Genomic DNA, 10,762 nt, shown 5'->3' with positions numbered 1-10,762 from the left:
CAGCGCCAGCTCGTTCCAGTCACTAGAGGCAGCAAGAGTGCGAAACTCTATAGAGTAATCCGTTATGGATCGATCACCTTGACATAGGGAAGCCAAGGCCCTAGAAGCCTCCCTACCAAAAACTGAACGATCAAAAACCCGTATCATCTCCTCTTTAAAGTTCAGATAATTGTTAGAACACTCAGCCCTTGCCTCCCAGATAGCTGTGCCCCACTCTCGAGCCCGACCAGTAAGGAGTGAAATGACGTAAGCAATCCGAGCTCTCTCTCTTGAGTATGTGTTGGGTTGGAGAGAGAACACAATATCACACTGGGTGAGAAATGAACGGCACTCAGTGGGCTGCCCAGAATAACATGGTGGGTTATTAACCCTAGGTTCCGGAGACTCGGAAGACCAGGAAGTAGCTGGTGGCACGAGACGAAGACTCTGAAACTGTCCTGAGAGGTCGGAAACCTGAGCGGCCAGGGTCTCAACGGCATGACGAGCAGCAGACAATTCCTGCTCGTGTCTGCCGAGCATAGCTCCCTGGATCTCGACGGCAGTGTTACGAGAATCCGTAGTCGCTGGGTCCATTCTTGGTCGGATCCTTCTGTTATGCTGGTGAATGAGGACCCAAAAGCGACTTAACGAAAACAGAGTCTTTATTCCAGTATATGACAAAACTAATAATCCTGGAAAAATCAAGAAGAAAACAAAACAGGAAAAAAATTAAATCCACTCGTAGTAACGAGGACAGACTGGAGACTCGACCATTGACTGCAGGTTGCTTCGGGAAGGCACCGACCGTAGCAGACTTAGACACCTGCTCACACGCAGCATCTGAAGGAGACAAGACACGACAGGGCGAGACAAGGACACAGAACAGCCAACAACATACAAGGATCCGACAAGGACAGAAGCGGAAAACAAGGGGAGAAATAGGGACTCTAATCAGAGGGCAAAATAGGGGACAGGTGTGAAAAGAGTAAATGAGTGAGTTAGGAGAATGAGGAACAGCTGGGAGCAGGAACGGAACGATAGAGAGAAGAGAGAGAGGGAGGGGGAGAGAGAGGGATAGAAAAAGGGAACAAACCTAATAAGACCAGCAGGGGGAAACGAACAGAAGGGAAAGCACAAGGACAAGACAATATATGACAAAACATGACAGTTACAGGAACTGTTCAGGAACAGTTCTACAAACTGCAACCAACCAGGCTGGAGCAAGTGAAGCGTGGACATGAGAATATGTGCATATGAATGATATTGTTGGAAAAATTGATAGATAAAGCATAAACAATTATATGCCAGGAGACAAAAGAGGGACCAAAATACCAATCTGTTATGTGCACACTTTCCCTCCCTCTGTACTCCTGCCATATAGATTCACCTGAGAGAAATCCAGATTGAGGAGCAAGTGAGAAACTGTATTGATATGACCAGTTGAGATTGAGCCAAGCCTCGCTTGTCGCCGTGTGTGTTTGTTTGTGTGTGTGTGTATGTGTGTGTGGTAAACACACCAGCTACTTGAGTAAATAATGTGAAGAGAGGACAGAGTGGAGGCCATCATCAAGCATCAGTGTGTGAAAGACAGTTACTGACACATCTGTCTGCCTTAGAGTCCATTGATTCTCCATTCAGGTTAGGTGAATGGAGAGGACCGCAGGAGACTCAAGAACTGGATGTCAGCCCAGAATTCAATTGCCACAGATTGCATTTCAAAGTGTAATCAACAGCAAACAATACATATCTGCATCTACCACAATTGGGATTGAAACAGATATTTTCAGGACAATATCTCCACAATTTACCGCTGTCAAAATGTCACCCTGAATGTCACCCAACCTCCAACACAACAATGGGGCTCGTAGACCTTGGAAACATTGAGGAAAACACTCCCAACGTTGTGCAGTAGCGATAGGCTGTTATCAGTGTGGAGGAGATACAGCCTGAAGGTCAGCTGTATCTGTGAAAGCCATTGCCACGGTTCACAGTGTTATGGTCACCTCTCAGGTCTATACCAGCAGCTCCTCCTGGCATAGGGCTGAGCTCTACAAAAAACCCTGCTGCACACTTCATCCACACCCTTTCTGATGAAGGAGACAGAGATGAGAGACAGATGACAGAGTGGGAAGAAAGGCAGATGAGCATTGACAGAGAGATAGAGCAATGGAGTCTTGTTTACAATCCTTACCATATAGGGGAGACTGGGGGCAATTGTAACACCTTGAATTTCTTGAAACAGAAACAAGCTTGAGTGATGAAACTCACAGAGTATTATTTTTCACTGGTCATCCCCAAAGCCAACATCTCCTTTGGCCGCCTTTCCTTACAGTTCCCTGCTGCCAATGACTGGAAAGAATTGCAAAAATCACTGAAGTTGGAGACTTATATCTCCCTCACTAACTTCAAGCACGTCTGTCAGTGCAGCTTACCGATCGCAGCAGCTGTACACAGCCCATCTGTAAATAGCCCTTCCAACCAACTACCTACCTCATCCTCATATTTGTTTTTGTTTTTTTTCTGCTCTTTTGCACACCAGTATTTCTACTTGTACATCCTCATCTATCACTCCAGTCTTAATTGCTAAATTGTAATCCCTTCGCCACTATGGCCTATTTATTTCCTTACCTCCTTACTTCATTTGTACACACTGTATACAGATTTTCTACTGTGTTATTGACTGTATGTTTGTTTATCCCAAGTGTAACTCTATGTTGTTGTTTTTGTCGCACTGCTTTGCTTTATCTTGGCCAGGTCACAGTTGTAAATGAGAACTTGTTCTCAACTAAATAAGGGTGAAATTTAAAAAATTCAAAAGAAATACGTACATATACATTGGCAAGAAAAAGTATCTGAACACTGGAATTACCTGGATTTTTGCAGAAATTGGTAATCACAATTTTTCTAACCTTCATCTAAGTCACAACAATAGACACACATAGTATGCTTAAACTAATAATACACACATAGTATGCTTAAACTAATAATACACAAATTATTGTATTTGTCTTGTCTATATTGAATACATCATTTAGACATTCACAGTGTAGGTTAGAAGAAGTACGTGAACCCTATGCTAATGACTTCTCCGAAAGCTAATTGTAGTCCTGGAGTCAGCTAACCTGGAGTCCAATCAATGAGACGAGATTAGATATGTCGGTTAGAGCTGCCCTGCCCTATAAAAAAACACTCACAAAGTTTGAGTTTGCTATTCACAAGAAGCATTGCCTGATGTGAACCATGCCTCGAACAAAAGAGATCTCAGAAGACCTAAGAGCATTAATGTCCAATAATTCAAACTAGTATAATTGTCTTCACTATATGTTGGCTAAACATGGACATGAATGACGTGTCACTATTGTTGTTTCTTGCTAGGCTGTCACGTTCTGACCTGTATTTCCTTTGTTTTGTCATTATTTAGTATGGTCAGGGCGTGAGTTGGGGTGGGCAGTCTATGTTTGTTTTTCTATGATTTGGGTATTTCTATGTTTCGGCCTAGTATGGTTCTCAATCAGAGGCAGGTGTCATTAGTTGTCTCTGATTGAGAATCATACTTAGGTATCCTGGGTTTCACTGTTTGTTGGTGGGTGTTTTTTCCGTGTCTGTGTTTTTCACCACACACTTTTCAGATTAAAAGCAATATTGTGATCTGACCATCTTATGTACAGATATATACATGGCATGAATGATTAGGAGACATATCAGTTTCTTATATAAAAATATGTCTGTCCTAGTTCAAGTGGTCCCTGAGCGACAAGGTAAAAGACAAAAACTGTTACAATTGCCCCCAGTCTCCCCTAATGCCAAACAGTATTCCAATTAAATTATATTTGGATGTATAGATTTAGATGTATTTAGTCCATTCATGTGGATTTTGAAACAGTGGTCCTCTTGACCTCCAATAGCTTAGATCTATCAGTAGACTGGAAGTGTAAGCAAGAATGTTGCCTTCCTTTCCAAATCGAATCAAACTAGACAGTGAGTTATCTCACTAGGCACATTCTTTGATCCCAAATAAAACCTACACAACAGAACCTAATCAAGTATGCTTAAAAAACAAGATCACAAAAAAGCTACCTGCTACCATATAGATGTAGATTACTCAACAGGTGGATGAAGTTCTCTTAATAAAAACGCATAATCTAATGTAAGACAATAGGGATTTCATGGCAATTATTATGAAGTACTTTTCATTACCTGGAAAGAGAGGCACTTCAACAAATGACATAATCATGTCTGAGCCTTTCTGCTTCCCAGAATCTCCTAGTTGGCAGCATCTAAAATGATCCCTGTCACTCATTGTTTTGAAAATGTGTAGGCTACGAAAAAGCAGCCTACATTTGAGACATCCAACAAGCTACCAAGGACAGCACTTGTTTGAAACAATCCCTGACTGAAGACAAACCAGGTGTGTATAAGTGGTGCATCTGTATCTTTATGGGAATAAACAATCAATGGCCACTGTTAGACACTATAGACTCGTGCTCAAGAGGACCAAATCAAGACAGAGTAAATTTGGACCATTGCCAATACTCTCAAAAACCCTCATCTCATCAGGGCAATCGCCACTTTTTTGGTAAACAGCCGAGAGATAGGGCTGAGAAATATAACCACTCTCAAATTCATAGATTCAAGTTATGGATGCAAGGGCTGACCACCCGTGAGATCAAAATGATCTTAACCATGTTTAGTTTACAATTACACTGTTTACAAACATTGGAGTTAAACCAGTTTATATTTTGGGCTCTGATGGGGTGAGACAGTTAGTTGCATTAAACCCATGAGGGATTTATAAGTTATATTCCTCAAGAATAAATGGCTACAAATGGCTACTTGAAAAGTAAAGAAAATGCATACCAACCCCAGATTTCCACTTTAAGGGTACCACAACAACTTCAACTACCAAGACAACTGAGAATGTATATTTATATGTATATATTTTTTAAATAATTACAATAAAATAACAATATTTTCAATAAAATGTGTTTCTTTATTATTACATTTACATTTAAGTCATTTAGCAGACGCTCTTATCCAGAGCGACTTACAAATTGGTGCATTCACCTTATGACATCCAGTGGAACAGCCACTTTACAATAGTGCATCTAAATCTTTTAAGGGGGGGGGTGAGAAGGATTACTTTATCCTATCCTAGGTATTCCTTATTGAAAACCAATATTTATTTTGCGCATTGAACCCATGTAATCATTCCACAGCTTGTGTTGGTCAGAGTTTCTCTTCACAGTCTTCATTATTAAGTCCATCTTGGATCCATCAGACCACATCCACATCCAAATAAATAAATAGTGTTCTTTCTTCACAAAAAGTGTCAGCAGCGCTACAGCCCTTTCAGAAAGGTGTATTGGCATGTGAGCCTGGGGTAATATGAGCTTTGCAACTGTGTTCTTCCATTACTTTTCCCAACAAGTGTTGATACCAAGGCTTCTTGACAAACAACACACATATTTGAAAATGAACTTTTGAAGGAGCGGATCTACAGTAAACAATTCTAGCGAGTGGTTAGGGTTATAGTTCTGAGCTCAGTTAAGACAGAACCCACTTTCCCATTGGCCTATATGCTGCATTCAAAACAATTGGAAACTGGGACCTGGTAATTCTCCGACTTCCAACTTCAGTGCGTTCAAGACAACTGGGAACTTGAAAAAAAACTAGCTCGATGGGAAAAATCATTTTGAATGATCGTCCAACTCGGAATCGGAAGTCGGAAACTCTGGCGTCTTTCTAGAGCTCCTACTTTCCGACCTGAAGATCAATGACGTCATGATTTGACCTTGAGTCCCCAGTTGTCTTGAAAGCACCACAAGGCTCAATCTCAGCATTCCCACAATCCAACATTCTCACAAGGTCTCATCCAATGATGTATACTGAACAATAATATAAACTCAACATGTAAAGTGTTGGTCCAATGTTTCATGAGCTGAATTAAAAGATCCCAGACATTTTCCATTTCTCTAAAATGTTGTGCACAATTTGGTTTACATCCCTGTTAGTGAGCATTTCTCCTTTGCCAAGATAATCCATACACCTGACTGGTGTAGCATATCAAGAAGATGATTAAACATCTGGATCATTACACAGGTTCATTCACCTTGTGCTGGGGGCAATAAAAGTCCACTCTAAAATGTGCAGTTTTGTCACACAACACAATGCCACAGATGTCTAAATTTTTGAGGGAGCATGCAATTGGCATGCTGACTACAGGAATGTCCACCAGAGCTGTTGCCAGATAATTTATTTGCCAACGCAATTAGCACGAAGGGGACACAACAGACTTTCTTACGTCGTGACATCTCTCCAAGGCCCTTCTGTTACCTTGCTAGCCCCGGCCCGCAAGCTGCCTGAAGCCACTCACTGTACTCCTATGATCACTCTGCGACGCATGCCTCTCGCTAACATCAATTTGCCTTGTCCACTGCTGTTTTGGTTACTATTTATTGCCATATTTCACTGTAGAGCCTCTAGCCCTGCTCAATACGCCTTATTTAACACTTCTGTTCCACCTACCACACATGCAGTGACATCACCTGGTTTAAATGATATTTCTAGGCACAATATCTCTTTCATCATCAATCTATGCACAGGTTTACCCTCACTGTATGCACATCTGACCAAACCTATGTTTATACATTATGCCTTGAATCTATTCTACCATGCCCAGAGATCTGCTCCATTTAATCTCTGTTCTGAACGTACAAGACGATCAGTTATTTTAGCCTTTAGCAGTACCCTTATCCTACTCCTCATCTGTTCCTCTGGTGATGTGGAGGTTAATCCAGGCCCTGCAGTGCCTAGCTCCACTCCCATTCTCCAGGCGCCATCATTTGTTGACTTCTGTAACCATAAAAGCCTTGGTTTCATGCATGTTAACATTAGAAGCCTCCTCCCTAAGTTTGTTTTATTCACTGCCCTAGCACATTTTGCCAACCCGGAAGTCCTAGCTGTTTCTGAATCCTGGCTCAGGAAGACCACCAAAACCCCTGAAATTTCCATCCCTAACTATAACACTTTCTGACAAGATAAAACTGCCAAAGGGGGCGGTGTTGCAATCTACTGCAGAGATAGCCTGCAGAGTTCTGTATTACTATCCAGGCATGTACCCAAACAATTCGAGCTACCTACTTTTAGAAATCCACCTTTCCAGAAACAAGTCTCTCACCATTGCCGTTTGCTATAGACCACCCTCTGCCCCCAGCTGTGCCCTGGACACCATATGTGAATTGATTGCCCCCCATCTATCTTCAGAGCTCGTGCTGCTAGGTGACCTAGGCCTCCCCCCCAATAAATTTTTGGGGCTGACTCTCGGGCTTCCATCCGTGTCGCCGTGCTGCCTCCTCATACCAGCGCCTCTCCGCTTTTATCGCCCCCAGTTCTTCTTTGGGACGACGATATTCTCCAGGCTGTGCCCAGGGTCCTTTTCCATCCAATATCTCCACCCAAGTCCAGAAGTCCTGTGATCGCTGCTCCTCCTGCCACTGTCTGTCACCACGCCGCTTGGTCCTGTTGTGGTGGGTGATTCTGTTACGGTTTTCTTGCGGTGAAGGAGAGTCGGACCAAAATGCAGCGTGGTAGTCTTGATACATGTTTAATGATGATGAAAAAACAAACAATACAAAAACAACAAACGTAACGTGAAAACCTATACAGCCTATTTTTTATTTTTTATAAAAAATCATTTATTATCTTCAATACCATACATTACTTACAACTCATAATTTTCATACATACTCAAATAATGGTATTTTAATTAAACTAATTTAACTAAACATAAACCCCAAACAAAACCTCAGGGGAGCATCTTCCCTCCCCGTCACCCTACAAAATACCTTTCCCTATCTCCCCGTCCCTAATCTATCCCCTTACAAATCTAAATGACACCCAGCCCTAAACCCCCCTTCCACCTCTCCCGAGCAGCATGCTGCCCCCACTTCCTCTCCTCCCTCTTCATCCTCCCCCTCAAATCTCCTTCCACCCTCCTCACTATCCTTTCCACCCCCCAATCTCTCCCTGTCTTCACCATGTTCTGCCTGGCTTCCCACAGCCCCCGTTTAAAGAGACTCATGAGAAGCCAGAGCAGAAACCTGTCCCTATCCGTCCCTCTCGCTCTCCCTACACCTCTCTCTAACCTGGCCCACGTCAATACAAATTCCCCCCTTACCAAACCTAACAACACCCGTGCCCTAGCCCATACTACTCCGGCAAAGGCACAGTCCCAAAAGACATGGCACAGTCTCCCTGCCACAAGAGGATCTTGGACAGGTGGGGGGTTTGCACCAAACTATACCGGTACAAGATGGAACGTACCGGCAAGCACTTATGGAGGCTCAACCAATTCAGGTCCTTGAGCCTGTTGTCCAGACCCCGCACCTGCAATCCCTCCCAGTCTACTTCCGAGATGCCCACTACAGGCGCCGGACTCCCTGCCTTTCTGACCTCCTCGTACAGGTCCCTGTGGTCTAAACCTACTCGGGCAACTTCAACCTCAGGGTGCGCACACAGCCACTTGGCCGCATGACCAAAGTGCCACGGCAGCTGTTCCGCCCGAGGACCCGTGTTAGACCACACCATTACGCTTCTCGCCTGATACGAGAAGAACACCCGCAGGAGGTAACCGGACGGGTGTATCACTGGATGAGCAAGCTCCGTTAACAAGAAAGAAACAAAAATTGTGTCCAGCTTGAGGGGGAAATGTGGTACCCCCCTACCGCCCTCCCCGATGGGACAGATCATGCGTGCCCTGGTGACCCACTCGCACCTGCCACTCCACATGAACTGAAACACAAGCCTCACTAGAGGCCTCCTCAGACAAGCCAGCAATGGGTAGATGTACGCCAGATACAAAAGAGACGGCAACACATCCACCTTTAGGACCAGGACTTTGCCCATAAAAGACAAATACCTAGCCTTCCACATTGCTAGCTTCCTCTGTACTACTGCGATATGCATGTTCCAGTTTAGCGTCGCTGAGCCGGAGGTCTCAAAATGGACCCCGAGAATCCTCAGGGCCCCCTCACAGAGAGATAACCCCCCAGGCACATCCGTTCTACCGCGCCATCTTCCGAAAAACTTGACGGAAGACTTTGCATGGTTCAGAAATGCTCCCGACACTCGGGTGAAATCTCCAAAGATGGCAAGGGACCTTGTCAGGCACGAGTCCTTGCACAACAGCAAGGAAGTGTTGTCGGCGTACTGCGTCATCTTAACACGCAGCCCACCACTTCCAGGGATCAACAAGCCTTCCACCCGTGTCTGCCCTAATGGCAGCCCCCAGAGGCTCCATGTACAGAACGAAGAGGAGAGCCGAGAGTGGGCACCCCTGCCTGACCCCAGACGAGAGGTCAAAAACGTCACCCAACTGACTATTTACACTAACTCAGCACCCCGCTCCGACATATAATGTACGAATCCATCCTATAAACTTCTCCCCAAATCCTAATCGACCTAACACTCTGAATAAAAAGGATCTATTCACGCAATCGAATGCTTTCGCCTGATCTAGCGCTGCTACCATTAAAAGCAGTCCTCTATCTTCAACCCAAGCGATGGAGTCCCTGATTAACTGTAGGTTCCATCTAATAGAGCGGCCCTCTACCCCGCACGTCTGATCCTCATGAACGACGTAGGGAAGGGCTGTGCGCAACCGGTCTGCTAAAACCTTTGCAAGTAGCTTGTAATCTACACACAGCATGGTCAACGGCCGCCAGTTGCCAAAGTCTGTTACTTCCCCCTTCTTATATAAAAGTGACAGCACACCAACAGCCATTGATCCCCCCGGGACCCCCGTCTCAAGGATGGCCTTCAAGACTTCGAGGACCACTGGTCCAAGTATACCCCAAAACTCAGCCGGCAGCCCATCCATCCCAGGCACCTTCCCTTTTCCCATCCTCCTAAGAGCGCTCTCAACCTCTTCTAGTGAAATCTGGGCCTCCATCACTTCTCTAATGTCCTCCGGCAACCGCCTGGACAAGTGTTCTAAAAACACATTTCCCTGCTCTACATCTATTTCCCTTTCCTTAAATAAACCTTGGAAATGATCAGTTGTCACCCTGACCATATCCTCTGGTTCTCTAACTATACTACCATTTTCTTCCCTAACACCATGCATTACCTTCCTACTCTGTCTTGCCCTAACCAACTTAAAGAACATAGCAGAACAAGTCTCATTATGTTCTAGAAAGCCACTATGCGCACGCTCAAAGAAAGCTCGAGCCTTCCGCTCCTGCAACTCCTTGAGCTGCGCCTTTAGGGTTGCGGATCTCTCCCAGTCAAACGACCCGCCGAGGTTGCCTGCCTCGTATTCAAGTTCAATTAACCTCTGGATACGATCCACCTCCCTCCTCTCCTCCCTTTTTTTCCTCTTGCAATACCCTATTATAAAAGCCCTAATCCTCACCTTAACTAATTCCCACCACTCTCACACCCCCTCGCACATGGACCGGAGGCCCTCAAGCCTCCAAAAGAAACCATAAAACCCGTCAACAAAAGCCTGCTCCTCCAGCACATCCCGATCTAGCTTCCAGTACCCCCTACCAAAGAGGCAGACTGGTGACCCCACCTGCAGGAGCACCCCGTCGTAATTTGAAAGGAAAACAGGCAACAGCCTCCCAGACAACTTACCCAAAGACCTGGGTACAAAAATATTGTCGAGCCTCCGCTCAACCCCCCTGGAGTTGCGCCATGTAGGACCGTCCATTTTCGGAGTAGTGTGCAGACCACCATCTACCAGACCATGGCAAGCCATTAGCCTGGCAATGGCGCCCGCACT

The sequence above is a fragment of the Oncorhynchus gorbuscha genome, linkage group LG03, assembly GCF_021184085.1.
Source record: "Oncorhynchus gorbuscha isolate QuinsamMale2020 ecotype Even-year linkage group LG03, OgorEven_v1.0, whole genome shotgun sequence".
In the NCBI taxonomy this organism is placed as follows: domain Eukaryota; kingdom Metazoa; phylum Chordata; class Actinopteri; order Salmoniformes; family Salmonidae; genus Oncorhynchus; species Oncorhynchus gorbuscha.
Note: the sequence above shows the minus strand (reverse complement) of the source record.